The following is a 9,562-nucleotide window of genomic DNA, read 5'->3' as shown; positions in this document are numbered from 1 at the left end:
ACTGAAAGAGCAACTTCCTGCACATCTGCTCCCAAGATCAGAGCTCTCTGAGACTATTTTGGTGTTTGTAGCTGCTCAGAGGTCTGGAGTTCTTGCTCCATGGCATATTTATTATTTACATAATTCAGATGCAGACAGTATTTATTTTCTCTTTGTTCCTTCGAATGTCCTGCATGAGTGCCCAGGCACGTGTTTCCCACTGCTTGACGACACTGGACTTTTTAACGTGACTTTTTTTTTCAGAAGTGCATTTTAATAATACATCGTAGTTCTGTGGGACTTTGAAAATAAGTGAGTGGCTTCTTAGAATGAGACCAACAGTTGTGTATTAGTGGAGAGAGAGAGAAGGGGGGGGGGCGGGCACTAGAGAGTGAAGAGGAGTCACAAAGAGGAGCTTTGTTTATGGCCGTCTCTCTTGGCCACACGCAGGGCTTAGCAAGAGAGCATTTCCTGTACTGATTCATTCTCCACTCCGTCATTTGTGTAACTCACATCTCTGTTAACAAAAGGAATCAAATGCGTCTGTGGCTGCATGCATGCATTGTTTTTCACTGACATTCTCGTGTTGCAAGATTAGTGCGGTGTCCTTTTTTTCAAGGCTCACCAGTTACTGTATCCATAGCCAGGACCGACCATACAGCAGGAAGCTTTATGGAGAAGGAGACACGGTGCTACCAGATACTAACAAAAAAAAAAAAATCATAGAAGTTGATCAATGAGCCTGGAGCAGCAACCGTCTCGGGAACCCCGGACTTCTCAGGGTCCTTAAATGACCCAGGTACACTTGATGTCATCTGGTTTTGATGAATGAATGGAGTAATTAGGAAACTTACAAGACTTGCATTGAGCCACAAAAGGGGAACAGCCCCTGAGCCCTGCTTTAAAAAAATACATTTTTGAAAAGGTCTGTTTGTCTCTAATCAAAAGAAACAAAAAGTAAGACATAAGCTGCCCTGCTGTTACCAGACCAAATCCAGAAACATCCCTGCACATAGTTTTTCAGAGTGTGGGGCCAGCCAGCAGGTAAATATGTGAGTGCCTTAAAACTTCAAAAAATATTAACATTTAAGGTGGACACAGACAATTTTTCGAAGTGGTGTAACTGTCGGCGCCGCTGTCACTAACAACTGGATCGTTTTGAGCTGAAACTACAAACAACAGAGGACTTAACATGACTTTGTCATTCATTTAGTCTATAATGGAGACAGTGTGGTCCCAGCCTGCCATCTTTAAGGTGCTGTAAGCATTACTTTCTTAAAATAAACCTGGATATTCAACACTTAAAATAATAAATAGCTCTTTATTCCTACAGTAATCACTGTTACAGAGTGTTTGTCTCTCATTCACCTCCTAATGCAGTAAAAGAGAAAAGACATTTGCCGGTGTCCCTGAAACATCCTTGTAACAAAGCACACCACATCATTTACATGGAAAATATCGCTGGTGATCTTCCAATATGAACTCTTTGAACTTTGATCTGAGGGTGTCTGGTCTCATACTGAAGGGTCTGCTGTTTGCACTGTATTCGATGGAAACTTGGAGGTGGCAATACACCCAGTGTGATAGGTTGGGGCAGTCAATAGGGGCCCCTTCACTGGTTGATTTGGCCCTGTTGAGTATTGCAGTTTTTGATCAAAGACTTCAAAAACAGATTAAATTGAAAGCAAAAGGAATGAAAGATGATTCCAAATAAACCCTAAAAGGAAGTTTGAATTATGTGGAGTTGGTTTTAGGTGGTAATTAGAGATTCAAGATCTTGACTTCCTTGATCCTGAGACCCAAATGCTTTGATTGTAGAATAAACGGCATCAGAAGCCAACTTTTTAACCCCCTTCACTTCACCTCAGGTGTTATTTAAACTCACGTCATCTATTTTCATTGAAAAAGACAGCTTTTCAGTCTTATGACAGATCATGTTACGATTTACAAATTCCCCGCTTGACGCGGTGTTTCTGCGTATGTTATTATCAGGGGGTGCCGAAGTGTTTGATGGACACTGTGGGCAGGATATCCCAGCCCTGAAGCCCATTTTGACGACATGTAAATATGCTCATTTGCAGAGGGTGGAAGAGTAATAAAACACGCAGGCCGCTCTTTCACCAGAGCCTAGTTACGCTTGGCTCTGCCTCTGTGTTTGGGCCCAGCAGGCGGTGTGTCGCAGCAGCCTCTCTGTGTGTGGCCTCGTTGTTTTGTCATCATTTCTTATGTGTTTAGGAATCGTCGGCAACAATCTGACCGCAGCGTGTCGTCCTGCGAGTTGAGTGTGGGGAAAGTGCACACGTGGCCCGGGTGTCCCCCACTCCGCTCAGCTGTAAACAAATGCGCAAAAAAACGTGAAGATACACATGTATGTAAACACACACACATACCCGCTCTGGGATGCCGCTTCCTCGGCTGATTTATGAAGGCCATAAAGATATAATTGCTTTGGTTACATATGGAGGAGGATCAGAAGTGCCACATGCAGAGAGCTGTCGCTGTCCTGGTGTCTGCTGCTGCCCTCTGTGTTGCAGTCGTCCTCGAGCAATTGAGGGGAACACCTGAGCCGTTTTCCATATGATGCCAGCATCGGCAAGGGGGGGGGGGAGGAAAGCACCGGGACATGGGCGGCTGTCTTGCTAATGGGACACTTAGACGTCTGGGCTTATGTCATTCAGTCCCAGCGCGCTGCATCCAATCGCCCCCCTATCGCTGGGATCCAGCTCCGCGGCGATCGATCTGCGGCTAGCCTCCTCCACCCCGGCGGTCGTGGCTCAGGCAACCGGAGCCGTCAGGGTCCTGAGGCGTCCCCCTCACCGTCTACCTCCCCCAGCTCCAACACACACACACACACACACACATACACACACACACATACATACAAATAGTACTGTCCTACTGCCCCTGCAACTCTGGCCTGACCTTGATCTGCCTCTGGAGAACCCAGCAAGAACACTTTGTAGTTGCATTCTGAGAACACAGACAGAAGCATAACTACACTGATGAAAGAAGAGAGAGAAGTTAGGAAAAATTATTATCAAAGTCATGCCGAAGATCATCCAAGTAGTTTGAAGTCAGGTGTATGCTGCGACCGGTTATGCAATTATGCTCTGACCTCCAGCTGATGGACGTTTGCAGCAAAGAACTACAAAAATACACAAAAAGTTGTTTGAATATCTCCAGGAAGTATTATCAGATGAATCCTTTTCTGACATGACATTAATGACACAAGCTGTTAGCGGTGAGGCTCAGCACCTGTCAATCAAGTTCGGACAGCGTTGTCTTCTTTCCACTCATGTCAGTAGTGTGGCTCTATGGTAAATTCAGTCCCCCATTGTGTTGCCGGCTGAAATATAACCGAACAAAAAGCAATTGGATGCCATGAAAATTGGACCAGATATGTGGGTGCTGACAGAAAGATCCCCAAGACTTTGGTACAGTCCTGCTGACTGTTCCTCTCACGCCATGAGGTTCACATTTGTGGTTTTGTGTGAAATATCCTGACAGCTATTGGATTTGACACCCATCTTCCCCTCATGAATATCTTTGGTGACTCCCTAACTTTTTTTTCGGTAACATCCTCAAAAAAAGGATTTGTCCAACAGTGCATAGTGCGGTGCAAAACTCCAGCCAACAGCTGCACTTTGTGTTTAGTGCTAAATAGCGGACGTTGGCATGATAACCTGGTAACAGTTTGAATGATCCATCTCCATGTTTGTCATCCATGTTCCACATTACTGCACATGCAACTTCTGCTAAGTGTCTTCTAAGAAATCTGTATAGTCTGTATAATAGTTTAGTTTAATAATTTAGTACACGCAGTGAAATAAATCAGAACCTCCTTTTCATTTAGAAGTTCTTTTAAAAGTCAGCTGCAACAGTCTATAATGTAAAACACTGCATCTTCATATACACATAATACTGGCTCCGTCCCAGTGATCCATCTCAGTACAAAACAAAACATAAATCTGTCTGGAGTGCATTTGTCCAAGTGCGCTATAATCCGTAGAAATATTATTTTCATATTTTCACAGATTTATTGTCTGCCTGAGGCCATAAATTCACCAATCTGCATATAGGCTGCAAATCTCCAGATTATGTTCTGTCTCCATGTCGATGCAGAATCATCCACATCTGCATCACAGTGCATCATAGAAGGGAGATATTTCCACACCTCTAGTACATATTATACCTGTTTAACATCCGCATGTCAGCACTGTTAGTGTGAGCATGTTGCCATGCTTTTATTAGCATTTAGTTCAAATCAACCCAAACTACATCTGCACAGGGCTGCAGACTCTTAGTCTTGTTACTGTATGTTCTCCGTTTGGGTGGTTTGGGTGACGATGTTTTGAGTTTTTATGGGTAGTGCGACAGTTCTTTTGATCAGCCATTGTGGCCAAAACTCAGCAGGCGAGCAGCATCTTCAAATTAGTCTGAGCAACTTGTTGAAAGCTGGAAAGAGACCAAAATATAGCTATAAAATCCCACTCTATTTCCAGTAAAATGTATTGATTTATTACTCATTTTCTCTCACACAGAATTTTCTTTCACAGTAAGACTATATGTTACGTTCACACACCCTATATAATTCAGTCAATTCAGTGTTGAATTTTCAAGTTTTTAACCAAGATCGCTGTCTCTATAACCCCATGATCTTGCTGCAAGATGCGTCAATTTCACACATCTTGTGTGATTTATTTATATAGATGCATTAAATGTTTCCTCATTGTTTTGCTCTTAGACTTAAAGTTAAAAACATATCGGCAGACTACAGGTGGAAATCACAGGTGTTGAACAGAGGAGCACCTATGCACATTTAACTATCCATCTATGCCTCCTGTGCTGCAGTGATCGCGCAGGTCATCCGTCATGACTCATACCTTCTCGTGTTGCGTGGATCTCCCCGGTCCCGCTCTGAACAATGCGCTGTGAAGACGCGACGGTGGGGGCCTGCGAGCTTATGAGTGGCCCTCCACCTCTTCCCATCATTGTCATCTAATATTGATGCCGTGTCTTCCTAGCTAAGCTCCGGTAATGAGGGGCTGATTTTGAGATCAGGACGCTGATAGAGATGATAATCTGCATACGCGCTCTCATGAAAATGGAGAAGGGGCCCTCTTAAAATAACCCTGTTTGTCTGGCTGCATAAACCGTCGGCATAAACAGACTGTGAGGCAGATATCCTGAGTGTGACTGGAAAAGTGAGGTGATTCCTCGATACGGAGCTGACTCAGGGGTTACTCATCAGGGAACAGGAGGGCAGAAATCAAATTCTCACAAATTCAGAAACGAAAGCATCCGATTGGACCTATTACAATATTTAGCAGTTACAAAATGTATTCAGATAGGCATCTGTAAATATTTACATGAAATTGAAACCTTTTATGTCTCCGCTTCACTTTTCCCCCCTTTCCCGCCTTCCCCCCCCCACCACTCTCACACACAAACATAGACAGCATTCACAAAACACACTTTGAAATACAGGATGTGAATATCCCGATGTTCTGCAGAGACAAAGTTTGTTTTTGTCTACGTGCAATACCAAAAAGCCTATATTCAAAAGAAGCGTCTGCAGTCACGCTATCGCAACGACGGCGCTGTTTATAAAAAGGGAAACACGCACGGAGAGCATACTGAGTGGCTGGAGGGGGGAGGAGGGTGGAGGGTGTGGGGGGGCTTGTTTGCAGTTTGCTTGTATTCTAATATCTCCTTTATGCAAAGCTTTACTGAGACACTGTGTGTGGTCCACTTGGGTCCGGTCTGCCGAGCGGATGGCCGCGGTGGCCGCGTTGTTGTCTTTTTGACTTCATTTTTCAACATTGGCCGGTGTTGCTTATAATAAAACCAGATTATGAAAACATTTTGGGACTCCCGACATGCACTGACAAATTCAAATATCAACAAGGAGATATGACAAAAAGGGCACCCGAAGCACTCTGCCAATGCTGGTGTAAACAGCGTTAGTAAATGAATTGAAGGTTATTGTGACATTATTTGTCCATGTTTCATCGTTCTATTTTCAGGTTTGTTCTATAAACAGCTGGAATTCCAGAGAGCGAACCAAGGTGGTGCTTTCCAGGTTATCCGAGTCTCTTCGTGTTTCCTGTAGAGTGCGTAACCCCGGCTCTGGGTAAGTGTGATTTTCTGATCAAATCAATAACACTCAATGAGCAGCTTTTCTGTTTTCATTTCTTGATTATCTCAACACAATTAGTAAATGAAACAGAATAAAGCTTCTAAAACTTCCTGGGATTTATACTCAGTTTACGACCACCTGTTGGACACTGCATCACAGTCCCTACTTCTGCATAGCATCGCTCTGATGATGCAGTTGTCCCCCCCCCCCACCTCCTCCCTCTGCCCATGACCACCTCTCCAGAGAGACATCACACAGTTGTGGGTGCTAATCATGTTGAGTGGTTTAGTCTTTCATAAACAAAGTGTAAAAATTAGGCCGCACTAACAATCTGGTAATTCAGTAGCGGTTGGCGGACGTCGCCGCTATTCCATTTCAGGCTGGATTATGAATCCGTGTGCAAAGCCGTTGCCCTCTTAATGATGGCCCTGTGATATTACAGCTGCTCACAATTAACCAGGACTCCCCCCCGGCCGCCAGAGCTCCCCTACGTAAATAAACGGTGGGACGGGGGAGGCTGGGCACAGTAAGCGCTGAAACAACACGGCTGATTTGGACATCTGGTCTGGTAATAGAAACGTCTCTTCCACACTTTGACGTAATGAATAGGGATCAGAGTCCTGTTTTAAAGGCGGATGATGGAGACGCGGCGTGCTTCATACATCACTGTTTGTTCTCATGCTGAGTGCGTGGTGGAGGGGGTGGGGGTGGCTATTCCAGGTCAGATGAAAAAGAAAGAAAGTGGACCGTGTACAAGGAACCTTTACCTTGATATGAAACAATCTTAACTTAATTCAGATACCTGCTCTGAAGCTGCTCTGTGGTCCGTGACAGCACTGAAACAAAGCTTCTCCATCATCATATTACAATTATTAATCTTACATAGTCACAGATAGAATACCACAACACTACGCTTCCTGCAAACAGCTGTGTTAAAGAAAAAAAAGTATTTAAATACATAGCATGTTTCTTTGACTCACTGTCAAAACAAAAGCACATGCAAGAATAACATATTTAGCAAGGGAGACGGTGGTGCTCCTGCAGATTTTGTCCACAGGGGCCGCCAGAAGCAACAAAACTTTAGATTTAGCGTTCCTTGTGGCTGCTTTAAGCTAGGGGACTCACATTCACAGGTGGACATTGAGCCATAGTAATAGTAATAGAGGTTGATGACCCTTGAAAGATTAGGTTTTGAAACAACATTGAATTGGTACTTCCATAAAGTGTTGAGAATTAAGAAAAAAAAAAATGTATGAAATTCAGTGCATTATGGCTAGATATCTGACTTTTAATCCACAGTAGGGTCGAGTCCTCAAAGCACAACATCCTCCAAATCCAGAAAAATGCATTGCATCTTATGACATGCTGCACAGCTGTTTCCATAGCTGAATAACGCGTCTTGTGACATGAAGACTGAAATTCAGGTTTGAAATCAGTGGATTGCAGCTTTTAAGACACACAGATGTAGAGCGAGTCCAAAGTGCTGCTCATTGCACAAGGCAAGACGACTGCAAAATTACACCAGACATGAAGCTCTCAACTTTTCCGTCTCTAACTGTTCAGTATGGAAGTGGATATGTAATCTAATGATCTACTCATGTTCATTAGGTCTGATGAGTGCTCCTCTGCATCATAATGGCTGCGTAATGGCAGAGGAGTCCATTCTACAGGACCAAGAGCACCCAAGGGTACAACCAGTGTTCCTCCATGATGTGCCCATTTTCCATGATGATAATGTCCATACATACTGTACTCTTTACTACACAGCAGAAAGGCTAAAATGTACGATAGCTATACACATATTTTCAAGTGTGAATGAATGAATTGGTATATGTTGGTATGTATATAATGTTGCTTCCAGACTCCTATACAAAAAATGTATAATTTGCCTGGATTAAATGAATTAAAGTTGTACCATCATCTTTTTCTCCATTAAGACCTTGCTGAATGCCAAATGTTGAAAAAAGTAATAGAATCTGTGTTTCAGGAATTTTGTGCAGCTCTTATCTGGCCACGTTTCCTCATTAGTTGTCTCATATTCCACTGACCGTCACCTGGGTGACTGCAGTCGGAGCAGTTAGCCAAAGCCTCTCTCCTGCAGTCCAGTGATCAGTAATCAATCTGTTTGATACATAGTTCCGTAACCTTGACTTTCAAGATAAAGTTGCCCCTATCCATCGGAAAGGTCAGGGGAAGCTGTTAATTAACCAAGAGGGAAATGAACTAATGGGACTTTTCGAGTGGCATTTAACAAGACACCTAATCCCACGGAAAGAACAGTCACAGTATCACATTTTTTATTCGGTGTACAGTTCCCATGCACAGCAATGGCAGATGTTAGACATTTATGCTCACTTTATGACACAACTACAATTTTTATGCATTGGGTTTGGCTTTCATTCAACTTGATTGTGTTTACTTATAAAATTACTGCGTGTTGCACCTTCTCATATCGTAGTGTAATGTAACATGACACCTATGCTCAGTGTCAAAAGTGATGCTGTCATCTAGGTGACCTGTAAGGAAATATATGATTATTACATACATACATCCTCTGGACGGGTACAGGTTTACAACATATATTAAATACCCTATATATATATATATATATATATATATATATATATATATATATATATATAAAATACATACTTAAAGTTCTATATGTACATATATGGTTTGTATGTTACACATGTATACAAATACGTACATGTTATCATTATATATGTGACATAGATGCAAAAATAATTCATTTACGTACATATTTGTGGAGAATTGGCATATGATAAGTAAAATATTGTTCCAATTTGTAGAAGGTTTTATGTAAAGTTTGAACATATATGTACCCACATTTCACATATGGGAATTTCATAGATGTGTGCATGTTACATTTGCTTATGGGTTTACTTTTTCTTACCTTAAGGATGACAGTGAGTTATATCTTGGTCATTAGTGCCTCCTGCTGTGAGGGCTGACCAGTTTGGCTGGTGTTGTGGGCAAAACCTTTCGGCAACAAGTGGCTCGTGAGGCTCACTTGCTATATTTTCTATTCTATCTGTTAGAATGTAAAGATTTTGCACTATCCAGTATCACTCACCCTGATCAAACAGAAAAAAAGCTAAATTTTTGTCTTTAAAAATGTATAAACCCTACCTGCATAAAGGTGGAGTGGCATTTGGCTTGAGTCTATCCCAGCACGCATTAGGTTGGAAACTTTGTTGCAGGACCAACAAACATAGACCAAACACTTCACCTCACAGAAAGCAAATCCACATCCTGTTATCTGTGACTTTGGTATGATATCAGCAACTGTTAATGTCCCTTACACTGACTTGCACCCCCCATTGACTTCAAACAGTGGTCACCACTCTGTGTGGTTTTGATTACGTATCTGCCTGAGTGGCCGTGCATAAGTGATTGTATATGCAAGCGTTTACCTCCAGA

At 42.6% G+C, this 9,562-nt stretch overlaps 2 long non-coding RNA genes across 2 annotated transcripts; one reads left to right on the top strand and one right to left on the bottom strand.

Moving 5' to 3' along the window:
* Window positions 1-1,899: 1,899 nt before the first annotated feature.
* LOC119006278 lies at window positions 1,900-2,890 on the bottom strand. Its single transcript, XR_005070740.1, has 2 exons — window positions 2,436-2,890; window positions 1,900-2,309 (listed from the first exon to the last, which is right to left on the bottom strand). It is a non-coding gene; the product is annotated as an uncharacterized LOC119006278 (long non-coding RNA).
* A 128-nt stretch (window positions 2,891-3,018) lies between these two features.
* LOC119006261 lies at window positions 3,019-7,933 on the top strand. Its single transcript, XR_005070731.1, has 3 exons — window positions 3,019-3,276; window positions 6,006-6,112; window positions 7,727-7,933. It is a non-coding gene; the product is annotated as an uncharacterized LOC119006261 (long non-coding RNA).
* Window positions 7,934-9,562: the final 1,629 nt, after the last annotated feature.

This window comes from Acanthopagrus latus, chromosome 17 (assembly GCF_904848185.1).
Source record: "Acanthopagrus latus isolate v.2019 chromosome 17, fAcaLat1.1, whole genome shotgun sequence".
Classification (NCBI taxonomy): Eukaryota; Metazoa; Chordata; class Actinopteri; order Spariformes; family Sparidae; genus Acanthopagrus; species Acanthopagrus latus.
Note: the sequence above shows the minus strand (reverse complement) of the source record. Positions and strands in the feature narration are given on the sequence as shown.